Source organism: Rhineura floridana, chromosome 5 (assembly GCF_030035675.1).
Source record: "Rhineura floridana isolate rRhiFlo1 chromosome 5, rRhiFlo1.hap2, whole genome shotgun sequence".
NCBI classification, from domain to species: domain Eukaryota; kingdom Metazoa; phylum Chordata; class Lepidosauria; order Squamata; family Rhineuridae; genus Rhineura; species Rhineura floridana.
Window position 1 is genome coordinate 152092406 of NC_084484.1, and position 15592 is coordinate 152107997.

The following is a 15592-nucleotide window of genomic DNA, read 5'->3' on the forward strand; positions in this document are numbered from 1 at the left end:
TCATTTTATCATCTCAAAGCTGTGGCCTTCCAATTTTACAGCAGATTGTAATGGTTATCCCGAATTTACACTTAAACTTTTCAAAGCGGTAGTCATGCGGCTCAGTGCAGAATCTCTTCATAGTAGTCACAGCCACACACCCTTCTGGGATTATAGAGTAATTTGGCGAGGTTTGAATACTGCTTCTCTGCCACTGTCACCATTTGACTTCCCTTTCTCACTGTCAGAGATACCGCTTGATTTGCTGAAATCTGTGTGCAAGTTTAACTACCTCTGCTACCAGACTACTTGATGGTGTAGATGGGATTTATTTTTTTATTTTATTTATTTATATCCCTCCCTTTCGCCTGGCAGGAGCCCAAGGCAGATGCTATCATCAGGGCAGAAATTACAGAATTCTCATTCTCCACATCCTGGCTTTTTGAAGTAGGAACTAATAAAGGCTTGCTTGCAATTGATGCTCATTGGTGCCTGTGTACCAGACTCAGAAAGCCCTACAGCAGTAAAGGCTCCCCCCTTCCTTTCTGTGGAGTCTTTTTTGCTGCTAGGTTAAAGACTAAGCCTGTTTTCCCCAAATGAAAACATTCTCTAAGCAGCCTACTCATTTTGCATAGGAATTTGTAATCTTTTGAACTTTACCACCTTCTAGAAGGTTGGAAGGGATTTTCCACCTCCTTTCTATCTCCCTGTGTCACTCCCTTCCTCCTTCCATACGTACCTAGAGTGTTAGAAAAGTAAGAGATTTTAGCCCATTCAGGCACTTTTTCACCATTATCATCATGTTGTAAGGCAAGGAACTTCATTTACTGAGTTTTCCTTCTTGACTGCCATGCTCAGACTCAGAGTAACTGTATTTGGGCAGAGCTTATGAAGTTTAGGAGGAAACTTAAGCATGGAAATTCCTGATCCTGACCTCTGGTGTCAACTGCACCACACACACATTGATTTGTATTTCACCTTACCGTGCACAACACAGATATTTACAACATCATTAAAAGCACACACACTCTCTCCCTCATCCTTGAATGTATTTTTCTCTATTTTCCTTCTCTATTCCTGACCTTGAGCTAGAACAAACCACACATCTCTTCCCTCCCCCTTTATTTTTGCTGCTGGGTTGAGAATGAGATCCTTATCAGCAAAGAAGCAAACTGGAGGATGTGCAGTAGAGAGAGAGAGATCCCTCTTTGGCCCAAGTTCTCCTCTCTCTCCTTTTCCACTTTCCCTTGTCTTCTGTTATCCTGGTTGTGCCCACCCACCTCCTGCACAAACTCCATTACTCACTTGCTCTCTCTCATTGTTTCTGTACTCTTCAGTCCTTCCCACGCGCACCTTCTCCCACAACAAGATTGGCCTAGGAGCCAATCGGCATGAAAAAGGAGTGTGTTGGGGGGACTTCCGGGAAGGGTGACTTCGCTTGTGCCTGTTTTTGAGACGGGCTCCCGCCTCAAAAGAAGCTTATTCAGATATAAATCAGTCAGAACATTTTTTTTTTTGACTGATGAAATTTCTCCCGGGCAGGGAGAAACGTAGAGATCAACCTCAAAAGCCTGTTTTTGTTGGGAGGACTGGATTTCATTAATTTATGAGAAAAGGTCCAGCCAGCAATGCCGGACGGACTTCCTAACAAGCTCTATCTGTTTAATGCGATACGTTTATCTTTTCTTCAAAGAGAAAACAGACTAACAGGCAAGCACCCTTCTTTCTATTATTTTTTTTTACTTGGTTTAAATTGTTGCAGCAAAAAGAGATTTGTCAATTTAATCAGCTTTAAAGAGCTTCTGGGTGAGCTATAACTCTTCTCTGTTATTCACGAAATTAACAGCTTATCTCTGTTTCTATTGCAAAAAGCTGTCCTGGAAGTGCATTCTAAAGATATACACAGAAGAGGGATTTCTATTCCGAGGAACATTATATTGTCTGGGACTATTCTCTTTTTGGTCTATTTTATTTTGACGAATCTGCTTCTTCACGACGCCGCTAACTGTTTTGATGCTGGGAACTAAATTTGTTTTGTATTCTTGAACATAGAGAGATAAGGCAGGCTGCTCTGTTTATACTGTGATGTCATCAAGCCTGGAATATTAACCCAATTGTTGCTGAAATAAGAAGTGGTTCTTCTTTATTTTTGTTTTGCTTTGTTTTCGTGGTTTTAAAAAATGGCAATTAAGAAAGTGGCTGAGAATCTGGAAGTAATTATGTTTCAGAAAATAATGGATGAGATTGAGATAACGAAACAAACCCTGCGACAGGGCAGTAAGGAGCTGAAAATTGAACTGAGCAAAATGACGCAGGAGCTTAAAGAAATAGGGGATCCTGTGAGAGAGGAGAATGAGATCAGAGATGAGAAAAGAAAAAGTAAAGGGAAGATACAAGCCCTGGAGATTGGAACAAATGTGGAATTGGAAAAAGATCTGGAGTTTATGGATATTAGAAATAAAATCTACTGTTTGGAATTTAACGTTATCTCTGAAGAAATTAATGAAGATATTAGAGATAAAGTTATCAATGGCTTGGATAATCTTCTGGACTGGAATGATGTGATGGAGCTTGATATAGAGAAAATCTATGGAATTAACAGCAGCCATGTGACAATGGAAAAACTCTCAAGAGATGAGCCAGTGCATTTTGTAAAAAAGAAGAACAGAGATATGACTTTACAACAATATTTCAGCAACTTATTCAGAATTGATGGCAAGAAAATATTTGGGATAGAGGAAATTCCCATCAGACTCTTATTATATGACTATGGCTATGACAGCAAGATTATTATGGAATACTGATAATGGAAGATTGGACACTGAAATTACTGGACTTAACAGGACTATTGAAGATGGAAGATGGAATTAATAGGGATAATGGAATAATGGCTATTGAAATTATTGGACCTAACAGATTTTGATGAGATGGATTAATCGAAATGTTTATTTGGACTATGGTTATGACAATAAGATTACTATTATTATTAACGAGATGGATTAATCGACATGTTTATTTGGAGAAAAATTGATAGATATATTTCTTAAAGAATTGAAACCTCTCTTTGACTTTTTGTGGAAAGAATAAAGTAATGTTTATGAGATTTGATGATTAATTAAGATAACTACTGGAGGAAAGTGATTTTATAATATAATTTAAGAGACAGGATTGTTATATATTGTAGACCTATAACTGATTTGATCTGCAACAAATGGGAAGTCAACATTTTTTTTTTGTTTAATCATTTTTGTTTTGTTTTGTTTTTTGTCTTTGAATGTTTTATGATTTTGTTTTGTATGTTTTATGAAAATTTGAATAAAAATTATTGTAAAAAAAAAAAAAAGGAGTGTGTTGGCTACTCAGCAGTGTCACCTCATTTCACTCTGATTGGCTCCAGTTAGCAGGAAAGGACAAGAAGCAAATTAGAAGACTCTTCTGAGTGGCTAACACAGAAGATTGGAGGTTGTCATTTATAAGAATTCTTCCACAAAGAGAGATTGTAAGTTTTGTGGTGTGAAATGTGACAAAGATTGTGTGTTTTAGTTTAAAAATAGTAGACAAATACTTCTTTCTCTGTGATACGGGGTGGAAGGCCATTGTGGCCATGTGTACAGGTATTTGTATGAAATACAAGTTTTCTGATATACCAGATTTGCACATAAAGCAGTAAAATAATAAAAGTAATATAATTTTTTTCATGTAGCTGTTTTGTGCAAGAGCAATTCTGCTCAAAAGAGCTGTTTTTAAAATAAAAATACTGTGAACATGCCTTCAGCAACAACCACTGGAAAAGGGCAGGCTGTATCCTTTCCTTTGGGCTGATGGAAACAAAAAAGAAGTGGTAAAGGGTGGTGATAGACTGCACCCAGTGAAATGTCACCACACGTAAAAAAATCTGCCCACACAATATGCTTCAGTACATCCACAGGCAGTTTATACTGGATTTCTTTCCCTAATCGGATTATTTGTGGATCAGAAAAATCCAAATTTAGCAGGGGAGGGGGGACTGCAAGCTGCCACTTGGAAGAGGAGGGCATTGTATGAACAGTGGACACGAAAACAAAAAACAAAAAAATAACAAAATAGTTTCAAATTCACATTTACATTAAACTCCAGTGTGACTGAGTACTGTGCAGTGGTGGCTGGTGGCTCCATGTCAGTGGGGCAGTGAAATCGGCTCCAGTTTTAGTCCGAACTTTCAGAGAGCTATCCAAGGTGCTTTCGGGATGTTAAAAACACAAAATGCTGCCAAAAAACTCAGACAACAAATCTGTTTTAAATGGCCATGACATAAGCCAGTGGTTTTATTTTAAAGATGTATGTGGCTCTAAAGTTTAAGGAGAAATGCTTATCATGATAGATATGCTGATTAAGTTACGTTTTGTTGTGGCTTTGTTTCCATTTCATCCTTTGCAAACGTTCTTGCCATTGTTGATTCCCCACAGTCACCAGTCAACCTCTGACCAAGAATCTATATAGGACCTGACTCTTACATGATCTCAGACAGTGTACCCTATAGTGGCTCCTTTACCTTGAATTCCTTTAATAGCTGCATCCCCCCAGCATGGAGTGAGGGGAAAGCAGCTCTTGTTGAATTTTTGCCTTTTGTACAGTTTGGGCACTTTGTTATGGTTTCTCTCCCCGCTCTAGCACAGATCTCAACAGATCCCCCTGCTAGGCAACCACCAGTAACGTCCCAATACTAGTATTCCCAGAGACTCTGAATACTGGTATTGTTATTCTCTTCACCGCTGCCACCATTTGTTACAGTTCCCCTTCAGCCTTGGTCATTACCTTACCCTCCCTTCTGGTCTGTGAAACCCCAGCCAAGGATCAGGCCTTTGGTAAACCAAATTAAGTATTTATTACAGATAACAAAGCTAACAAGATTAACAAGATTTCTTCTTAAGGCACATAAGCATATGGTTTTACTCAATACTAATCCGAACTCCACCTTCCTCCAGGTAAACAACTCTCTAAACCCCACCAAGCAACCCACTCAGTTCTCTTCTCCCCCCCAGATTCCACTCTCACTCTTCCTTTTATACATTCAGCCATTTTAAACACTCAGCCAATCATCTCGCATTCTACTGCCCATTCACTCCCCCTCTTTCACTCCACTTACCATGTATCTTCTAAACAACCAACACTTACCATATATACATTAATATAGGAACATCACAGTCCACTCAGCCTTCCATCCATCCATGGTCGGTAAAATGAGTACCCGGCATATGCTGGGGGGTAAAGAAAGGCCGGGGAAGGAACTGGCAATCCCACCCCATATATACGGTCTGCCTTGTAAACGTCGCAAGACGTCAACCTAAGAGTCGGAAACGACTCGCACTATAAGTGCGGGGACACCTTTACCTTTTACTATGTAATCATTGTCGTGTGTATACTAATACCAATCTCAAGTCTTCATGTGCTTGCGCTTATGTAGCCAGAGCCACACCTCTAACGCACAAGAGGAAGGTATCAACAGATGTAGGTTAACTCTGAGGTTTGCCGAAACATACACCTACAAAAAAACCCTTAAGGATAAAGCAAAGGGACATCCCCCTGTAAGCAGCCCAATGACAGCTGAGTGCACTCAGTGACAGAGAGTGTTCTTGCACTCGGGTCCTGCTTGCGGGCTTCCCCCAGGCACCTGGTTGGCCACTGTGAGAACAGGATGCTGGACTAGATGGGCCACTGGCCTGATCCAGCAGGCTCTTCTTATGTTCTTATGTTCTTAACGGAATGCTGAGGGATTGTTGGGGTCCCCCAGAAAACCGAACAGAAGGATGGAATGGAGTGGCTACAGGTCTGAATAAAAGCACTCAATAGTGCAACATTTTGTTGCAGGCCTCTCTTGTGCTTGGTTGAGCTGGAAGTATTAAAAACAGAAGGTTTCTTGCTGTCTGCCTCAGTAGCCCTACTATGTAGATTGCCGAGGCAGCTGTTGTGTGTGTGTTTTTTTTAAAAAAACCCAAACAGCTGAAATGTGGAGTATATGTTTTCTTAATAAAAATAATTAAATGAACAGGAGACTCTTTTGTTCCCTTGTAAGAGATTCTAGAATAGGAGTAGCATAGGTCTTTTGATGGACAGTGAGGGTTCTTTGGTAAGTACTGATTTGAGATGCTTTTCTTAGATCACACAATGCCTATATCAAAGAAAAAGGAGCAGAGGAGGACAGGTAATAAAGTATGTCTCTGTTTAAGAAAGTAAGATACTGGAGGCTTCAGTTTCATGTGTATGATCTCAATGTGTACAAAGTAAAACTAGTAATTAGTAGGATTCAAGAGCTACACATTAGAATAATGTGAATGAATCAAATTATCCACTCGCAGTCTTCTTTTGTAAGTAAAACTATTATTGACTAAAACAGTTAATTTGTTTTACATATTTTTCTCTTCCCTCAAAAACAAGTGGGTGGATTTATCCCATTTCTGAACTTGAAATATACTTTTGAATGTGCATAGCAAGCTTCATTTTATTTATCTATGTATTATTACATTACATTTATATCCTTCTTAAAGTAGCATACATAGTTCTCTCCCCATTTTATCCTCACAACAACCCTGTGAGATAGGTTAGGCTGAGAGAAGGTGACTGGCACAAGGTCACCCAGTGAGTGATTTGAACCAAGGTCTCCCATGCCCTAGTTTAGCACTCTTAATCACAACACTATAATACAAAAAAAAAAGTCACATTACAAACAAATAGTGCTGAACTCTTAAATTAAACCAAGGCTTGACATTGCTCAGTCAACAAACTATAAACATAGCATAATCTTTTTTAATATAGATTCACACAGCAACAAGGATACTTACGATTTTTAGTACTTCTTGTTGGCTATGCAAAGAACAGTTTCTTTAATAACTGTCTTACGCCAACTGGAGTTGTGTATGTCATAGTGCAGAGCTGCAAAATTCAAGGCATTTGAAAGAACAGTTTTTGCCAGGAAATAGTTCAGGCAGCAGAACAACCTTTGGTCAAGTTCAGGTATCATTCCTTACAATATTAAAATTGCATTATTTATTTATTTATTTATTTATTTATTGTACTTATATACTGCCCCATAGCTGAAGCTCTCTGGGCGGTTTACAGTAACTAAAAACATTAAAACAAATACAATTTAAAACACATCTTTTTAAAAACAATTTAAAACACAATTTAAAAATTTAAAACAATATAAAACTATTTTTAAAAATACATTACAACATTGTTCCAGTTTAGATATATTTATTTTGCTTGAAATATTTAATATCCCACTCTTCAATCGGGAAGAATGGTTGTATAATGTTTTTGTAAGCCATTTTAACAAGACAGTAGAATATAGGAAATTAATGCAATAAAAATAAAGAAGCAACATGTTCTATGTTGAAATGGAGTTTAAAACAAATAGGTCAAGAAAGATTTCAAAATCTTCGGAAATTAAAGGGTCTTCATCCAACGTCAAACAGACATCAGACTTTGTGCTAGGTGAGCTTCCTGTACATTGATCTTCCTGAAGTTCTGTTTCCTGTCATTTGACCTGGAGCGGCTACGAGATCTGGAAAATGAACTGGAAGGCTTATGATTTCTCCCCCTTGACAGTGATCTCTCTCGCCTTCTGTCTCTAGAAAGGGACCTGCTGCAGCTACGGGTGAAGCTTCTCCTTCGAGGAGATTAGTTTTTGGTTTCAACAAGCTAGAAATGGTGAGGTGAGGTTGCCGGACTGATATGGAGCCTATCAGCTTTGTAGTGAGCAAGCTAAGTATTTTTGTTTGTAAATTACAAGAAGGAACAAAAGCTACCCTCCCAAATGGCTTAGCACAGCTCATTGGCTTTCAGGTACTATGGAATGTTTAAGATGTCATTGGGGATGTGGAAATGGTGGGAAAACCTGGTTTCTTTGAGTCCCTAACATATGGGTCGGGAACCTTTTCAGACTGGCAGGCCAGATTTTTTTCTCCTCAGACCTGGCAGGTCAAATGTGATGTAAGGTCACTATGACATCTGCTGATGTTGTGCTTTGACGCCCCAATTGTTGGGACTTCAATGTGCAGCATTGGCTTTTTGCTATTTGCAAAAGGGCTTTCAAACCTTCCTGCCCTGCTGTATGAACCTCTGAATACAGGCAGATGGAGACTATATCAAGGCCAGCTTAATTCAAACTGTCCCATCTCTCCCACAGGGGCAGCAGACATCATCTGTCCTTTGGGAGGGAGAGAGTGGCGGAGACTAGCAATGACAAAATCTGGGCTTTCTTCAGTTGGACTGCTCCTCACAAGAGGGACAACGTTACATTGTATATAATTTATTTCTTGTAGTATTTTAAAATTGTAAACCGCCTTGAGTGTCTTGGCAGAAAGGTGGTATATAAATTCAATAAATAATTTTCTCGCTTGGCTAACATAAATAATATCATTTTGCTCTTTCCTTCTGCTCTCTGCTTCACAACCTGTGAGCCTGTGTCAATTTCAGCTAGTGCTGGAGACAGAACCAAGTAACTAACTGATTTTATATTTTCATAAAAATGAGAAAATAATCATTTTTGTTTCTGTCTCCAGGGAGGAAATAGGCCTAGGTGCATACTAGAATACTGCTTGTTTCAGTAACCCTGGATGCTTACTGAAATCTGTCTGACTCTGGCACATAGGCAGACATGACTACATTAGCTTCACTAATTCCTCTGTACTCAAATTTTATAATCTGCAGACTTTGTGGCAGCAACATGCACCACTACTACCACCACATCCAAATTTCTCTACATACAGCCTGATGAAGAGTTCTGGAGGATTTGAAAGTTTGCTCACAATTTTATGACATTTTGGTTAGTCCTAATAAAGGTATAACTATATTGGGACTCTTTTGCTAAGGGATTTTTTCTAAGGGATTAATACAACTATCTACAGTAGTTTTCAAAAGAAAGAGAACATGAAATTTTTAAACATTGTTGGGGAAGACAGTAACCTCCCGTTGTCCTCTAAGGATGAGGTTGGCCTTCCTAGGTATATGCAGGGACCAAATTTCTCTCTTGCCCTTTCCAATTATTGCCTTGGGTGGGTCAGTAGACAGAGAGTTAACATGTATTACTTTTATAATTGTTTTTGTTGTTGTTAGTGTTAGTGTTATTCACCTTCTACAATAGTCTCAAGGCGATGTACAATAAAAACAGCTATAAAAATAGTTAAAAACACAGATACTGGGTATCTGGCCCAGTAGCAGATTGACAGCCAGTGTAAATCCTAAAAGCAAGGGGTTGCATGCAGGTGATATCTTATTTTATTTATTTATTAAATTTATATCCCGCTCTTCCTCCCACTAGGAGCCCAGGGCAGCAAACAAAAACACTCAAACACTCTAAAATATCTTAAAAATATTAAAACAAAATATCTTTAAACACATTAAAAGAAAACATCTTTTTAAAAAAAGCTTTAAAAAGATCTTAAAAAGCAATTCCAACACAGATGCAGACTGAGATAAGGTCTCTACTTAAAAGGCTTGTTGAAAGTGGAAGGTCTTCAGTAGGCACCAGAAAGATAACATAGATGGTGCCTGTCTAATATTTAAGGGGAGAGAATTCCAAAGGGTAGGCGCCACTACACTAAAGCCAAGGTTTGTTTCCTATGTTGTGTGCAGCGGACCTCCTGATAAGGTGGTATCTGCAGGAGGCCCTCACCTGCAGAGCATAGTGATCAACTGGGTATATAAGGGGTAAGACAATCTTTCAGGTATCCTGGTCCCAAGCTATATAGGGCTTTGTACACCAAAACCAGAACCTTGAACTTGACCCTGTAGCTAATGGGCTGCCAGTGCAATTCTTTGCAGGGTAACATGTTGGCAATACCCTGCCCCAGTGAGCAGTCACGCCACCACATTTTGCACCATCTGCATCTTCCAGACCAACCTCAAGGGCAGTCCCACATCTTGCCCCCACAAGCAAGCTAGCTGCCTCATTCTGCACCAGCTGCATCATTTGATGCAGAGCTTGGAAAAGTTACTTTTTAAAACTACAACCCCCATCAGCCCCAGCCAGCATGGCCACTGGATTGGGCTGATGGGAGTTGTAGTTCAAAAAAGTAACTTTTCCAAGCTCTGATTTGATGCATTGAGAACTAGTGTGAGGGAAGTTGAAGCAGTCTTCTATTTTCCACAAGTTTTTTGAAAGCTTATGGTGCCTCCCATATGCATCTCATTAAAGTATACTATGATCTCATGCAGTTGTACTTGTTCCACGTTCATGTGTTGCATTTTGTCTCTCTGGGCTGAGGACAAGAGTGCACATTTTGGTCTTCCTGTCTGTTGTTATGCTAGGATAAGCCAAAGTTTGTCTTTCTTTCTTTTTTGTCTAACAGTTTGAGAATCTCTGGTCAAGTGTATTGGGCACTGTTACAAATAAAGCTTACAAAAGGAAATTGCAGCAGAGCATACTATCCAAAAAGTGACAATAAAACTTGTCTGTGGATGGATTGTGGGTGTGTTTATGAACATGAGAATTTTAGAGAGCTGAAAGGTAAGGATGGTGTAAAAAAATGCGACCTAGAGCTGCTTCTCCTTGTACAAGTTCAGCTTAAAAGCAGAAGGGATTGCAATAGAGGAAGTAAATAGTTGCAGACATGTCACCTCTAAATGGTACCTCTGCAGCTCTGCATAGTAGAGGGAAGTGTTTTCAATAGCAGGAGGTGCTGCTATATAACGTGACAAAAATAGATGTAGTAACGGTTCCTTATTTATTTATTTATTACATCTATATACCTCCCCTTAGCCAAAGCTCTCTGGGCGGTTTACAAAAAAAATTGAGAATCAGGCTGTAGTACTATGCACAGTTGGAAGTAAGCTCCGTGGAACTAATGTCATAGTAAAAGTAACGTCTTATAGCACTTTAAATACTAACAGATTTATTATGGCTCAAGATTTTGTAAACTAGAGCTCAAAAAATGCATAAAGTGTTATTCTCAGTGGGCTACACTTGTGTGTGCATGCACAAACACATTGGTTCAGAGAAAACAAACTAAGCGTGGGGTGAAAAAGGCCATGAAGTACGAGAGATAAGTCAGTCTGTGACATTTTTATTCAGAGCCCAAATGTATGAAAGATAAAAACAATATTCTATTCCAATAGCAGTCAATGGTGATACTAACTTCCTAGCTACATTATGCTAATTTAAAATGCTAATTTAATACCTGTAGTAGCATTCTGTTCTATTCAGACTTAATCAGAATTGTGGGTTTCATGCACAGCTCTGATTAAGTCCAAACTGAATAGATGAGAATGAAATTTGCTGATTAATTCTAATTCACCCAGTTGAGACTCCTTGTGCATTTTACTGCTGAAGTAGACTGACTTGGAGTTAGAAATAAAATGTCCTGGAAGCTTGAATATTCACCCACTGGTTTCTGAATGCTACTCTACAGACAGACAGACAGACAGAGTGGTTCTTGTCCATGGAAGCTTAAGCCACAATAAATATGGTAGTTTTTAAGGTGCCACAAAACTTTGTAGCTTTTGCTGCAACAGACCATTGTGGTTACCTTTCTAGAACTTGTCAATTCTGAATAAGCACAGAATCATAGAATCATAGTAGAGTTGGAAGGGGCCTATAAGGCCATCAAGGCCATCCCCCTGCGCAATGCAGGAATCCTGACAGTCGGGAATGGTTTGTTTGGATTCCTGCATTGAGCAGGGGGTTGGACGATGGCCTTATAGGCCCCTTCCAACCAGAGGTTGGAAAAGTTACTTTTTTGAACTACAACTCCCATCAACCCCAGCCAGCATGGCTACTGGATTGGGCTGATGGGAGTTGTAGTTCAAAAAAGTAACTTTTCCAAGCTCTGCTTCCAACTCTACGATTCTATGATTCTATAATTCTAGGACTCTTTGCTGGGTAAGAAAGCATACGGTCACTTGTGTGCAAGGAATTAGGAGAGTAAGGTGTTTATTTTATGGGTACAGTCACAAAATGAGGAATGGCATTTGTCCTTGCGTGGGCTAGAAATTATTTGTTGTCATTGTCTTAAAGAATATCCCAATTCAGAATGCTTAATATTGGGGTGAAGAAAGGTGCACAATATCATGGGATTCTGAGAAGCAGAGAATTTGAAACTTAAGAAGATTACCTGTATTTCTAGCAACGTTCTGAGAGTGGGGAGAAAGAGTGTGGAGACAAGACTCAGCGAGCCAAAGAGAAGGGACTTCTCAGATAATAAGAATGTTGCAGATGTGCTGTGCATCAATGGGCTTCTGTATTTTTCACTTTAGAGATACAGTCCCAGCAGACAGCTGTGTGGCACAGGACTGGGGCACTTCCAGACTGTCGCTATTTCTTGGGTGGAATTCAAACACACCCCAGCAAATTCAAGCTGTACAATTAAAGTTTATCTGGAGCTGTTGTGCTGCAAACGTGCTCCCCCATCCTAGACTTTTTGCAATAAGAAAAATGATGGGAAAATGCCCTGAAAAGTGTGGGATAACATAACCAGACAAAATGTTGTCCAACCTCCCCATAAACAAATTGAGATAAATGCTTAATAAATGGATTATCTGGAAGCTATTGGTGTATAGTTGAACAACACAAGAGTATTTTCTGCTTTCATCAGGAATGGTGACATTGTGTGGCTCTGCCCTCTTCCAGCCTGTCACTTTAAGACTGCCCAATGTCTTTAGTCCTCCATCATGTTCAAGTGGCGAGGTCGTGTTAGTCCCATCAAGTTCCCAATACACAAGCTGAGGAAAGAGTACTGTCTTAAAACTTTGACTGCCCCACTTCCCAGAAGAAGAAATAAAACAGGTCACCTTTTTATTTTTATTTATTCATTTAGCAAAATTTGTACACCTCTTGAATGTAAAGCCCTTTAAGCAGTTTACAAAAAAACATTAACATTATCAATAAAACAGTTAAAAGCAATTAAAACATATTTTAAACAATTAAAACAGCTACTAAAAAGGATTAAAATAGATCAATATCTACGTGTCTGGAAAGGCTTACCTAAACAGAAAAGTTTTAAGCAGGTGCCGAAAGGAATACAGAGGAGGGGCCTGCAATAGACAGGGAGTTCCAAAGAGTTGGTGCTGCCACACTAAAACAGCGGTTTCTTATAAGTGCGGAATGAATATTATGTGGCACCTGTTCCACAAATTGACGTGCTCGAGTGGGCATATATGAGGTAAGGTGGTCTCGCAAGTAAACCGGTACCAAGCTGTAAAGGGCTTTATATACTACTCTTAACATCTTGAACTTGGCCCCGTAACAAATTGGCAACCAGTGCAGATCTCGGAGTAGAAGAGTTATATGCTAACATTATCTCACCCCTGTCAGCAATCTGGCTGCAGCATTCTGCACTAGTTGCAATTTCCAAGTCAAGTGCAAGAGAAGCCCCACATAGAGTGCACTGCAATAATCCAGTCTTGTTACTAGTGGGTTACCTTACTGCAGGGATGGGGAATCTGTGGTCTATGAGCCAATCTTGGCCCATCAGGGATTTTCATTTTACCCACAAGGCCATTTTTAAAAAAACACTCCCATCTACTAATCAGCTGACATCACTTTGATGTGTACTAATGTGCAGAGTATGGGAAACAAAAAGGACAAACTTGAACTCTTAATACAGGAGGGTAAATACAACTTGATAGGTATAACTGAAACTTGGTGGGATAACTCCCATGACCAGAATTGGAGGATTTAACTTGTTCAAAAAGAACAGAAATGGAGGCGGAGTCACGCTATATGTTAACAATATATATCCCTGCACAAAAATACAGGAAGATGAACTTGGAGTTCCAGTATCTGGATTAAAATAAATGGGGCAAGAAATAAAAGGAACATGGTGGTTGGAGTCTACTACTGACCACCCAATCAAGAAGACAAGGATGAAACTTTTGAAAAGCAAATTACCAATGTTTTGAGGAGACATGTAGTAGTAGTAATGGGGGGACTTCAATTACCCCAATATTTGTGGGATACAAATTCTGCCAAACGCAGCCCCTATGTTGGAAATAACTTTCTCCTACAGAAAATGGGGATCAGCTAGAGGATCAGCTGTCCTTGACTTGATTCTAACTAATAGAGATGACTTGGTGAATGAAGTGACAGGATGGGTGGGTATTTCTAAAAAAGGAAATTCTAAAGGCACAATGGCAAAAAAATCCAAAATGGAAAAAAGGGAGAAGACAGCAAAAGAAGCCAATGTGGCTTCACAAAAAGCTTAGAGATGACCTGAAAACAAAAATGACATATAGAGGAAGTGGAAGGAAGGCCAGGCCACAAAGGAAGGTACAGGCAGGTATCACGGGATTGCAGGGATGGCATCAGGAAGGACAAAGCTGAGAATGAACTGAGGTTAGCGAGAGATGCTAAAAGCAACAAAAAAGCTTTATTCAGGTACATCCATAGTAAAAGACAGAGAAAAGAAATTGTGGTATAGCTACTCCTTGGGGATGGCAAAATGATCAGATGACAAATAAAAGGCAGAAATGTTCTACTCCTACTGTGGCTCAGTCTTCTCCCAAAAGAGTGTCTATGACCCTCCTGGGAAATGTGAAGTTGAAGGGGCAGAATTGTGACTTGAGGTTGGTAGACAAACGGTCAAGGAATACCTAATCACTTTGAATTAGTTCAAATTTGCAGGGCCCAATGAACTGCATCCTAGAAGGAACTGGCGGAAGAATTATCTGAACCAGTCTGCATCTGTGTTAGAATTGCTTAATATGTTTTTTAATAATGTTTTTATCCCTTTTTAAAATATTTTTTTCCTAAATGTTTTTAACACTCTTTTGTTTTCATGTATTTTAAGATCTATTTTTATGATGTTTTAAAGTGTTTTTAGCGCTTTGTTTGCCGCCCTGGGCTCCTGCTGGTAGGAAGGGCGGGATACAAACTAAATAATAAATAAAATAACTAAACCACTTTCTATTATCTTTGCGAAATCGTGGACGATGGGTGAAGTGACGGATGACTGGAGGAGGGCTAATGTTGTCCCTATCTTCAAAAAGGGGGAAAGGAGGAACCGGGGAACTACAGACCAGTCAGCCTAACATCAGTCCCTGGAAAAACTCTGGAGCAGATTATAAAGTGGTCATTCTGTAAGCACCTTGAAAACAATGCAGTGATTACTAAAAGCCAACTAATCCTATCTCATTGAACCTCCCCTTGTAGACTGTGGGGATGCTGTGGACATAATATATCTTGACTGCGGCAAAACTTTTGACAAAGTGTCCCATGACATTCTGATTAGCAAGCTAGCTAAATGTGGGCTGGATGGAACACTATCAGGTGGATGCACAGTTGGCTCCAGAATTGTACTCAAAGAGTGCTTATCAGTGGTTCCTTCTCAAAGTGGAGAGAGGTAACGAGCAGGTTACTACAGGGCTCAGTCCTGGGCCCAGTGCTTTCCAACATTTCTATTAATAACTTGGATGAGGAGGCGCAGGGAATGCTTATCAAATTTGCAGATGATACAAATTGGGAGGGATAGCTAATACCCTGGAAGACAAGAAACAAAATTCAAAGTGATCTTGACAGGCTGGAGCATTGGGCTGAATACAACAGAATGAAATTTAACAGGGATAAGTGCAAAGTTCTGCACCTAGGAAAAAACCCACCAAATGCACAGTAATAAGATTGGGGATACTTGGCTCAGCAATA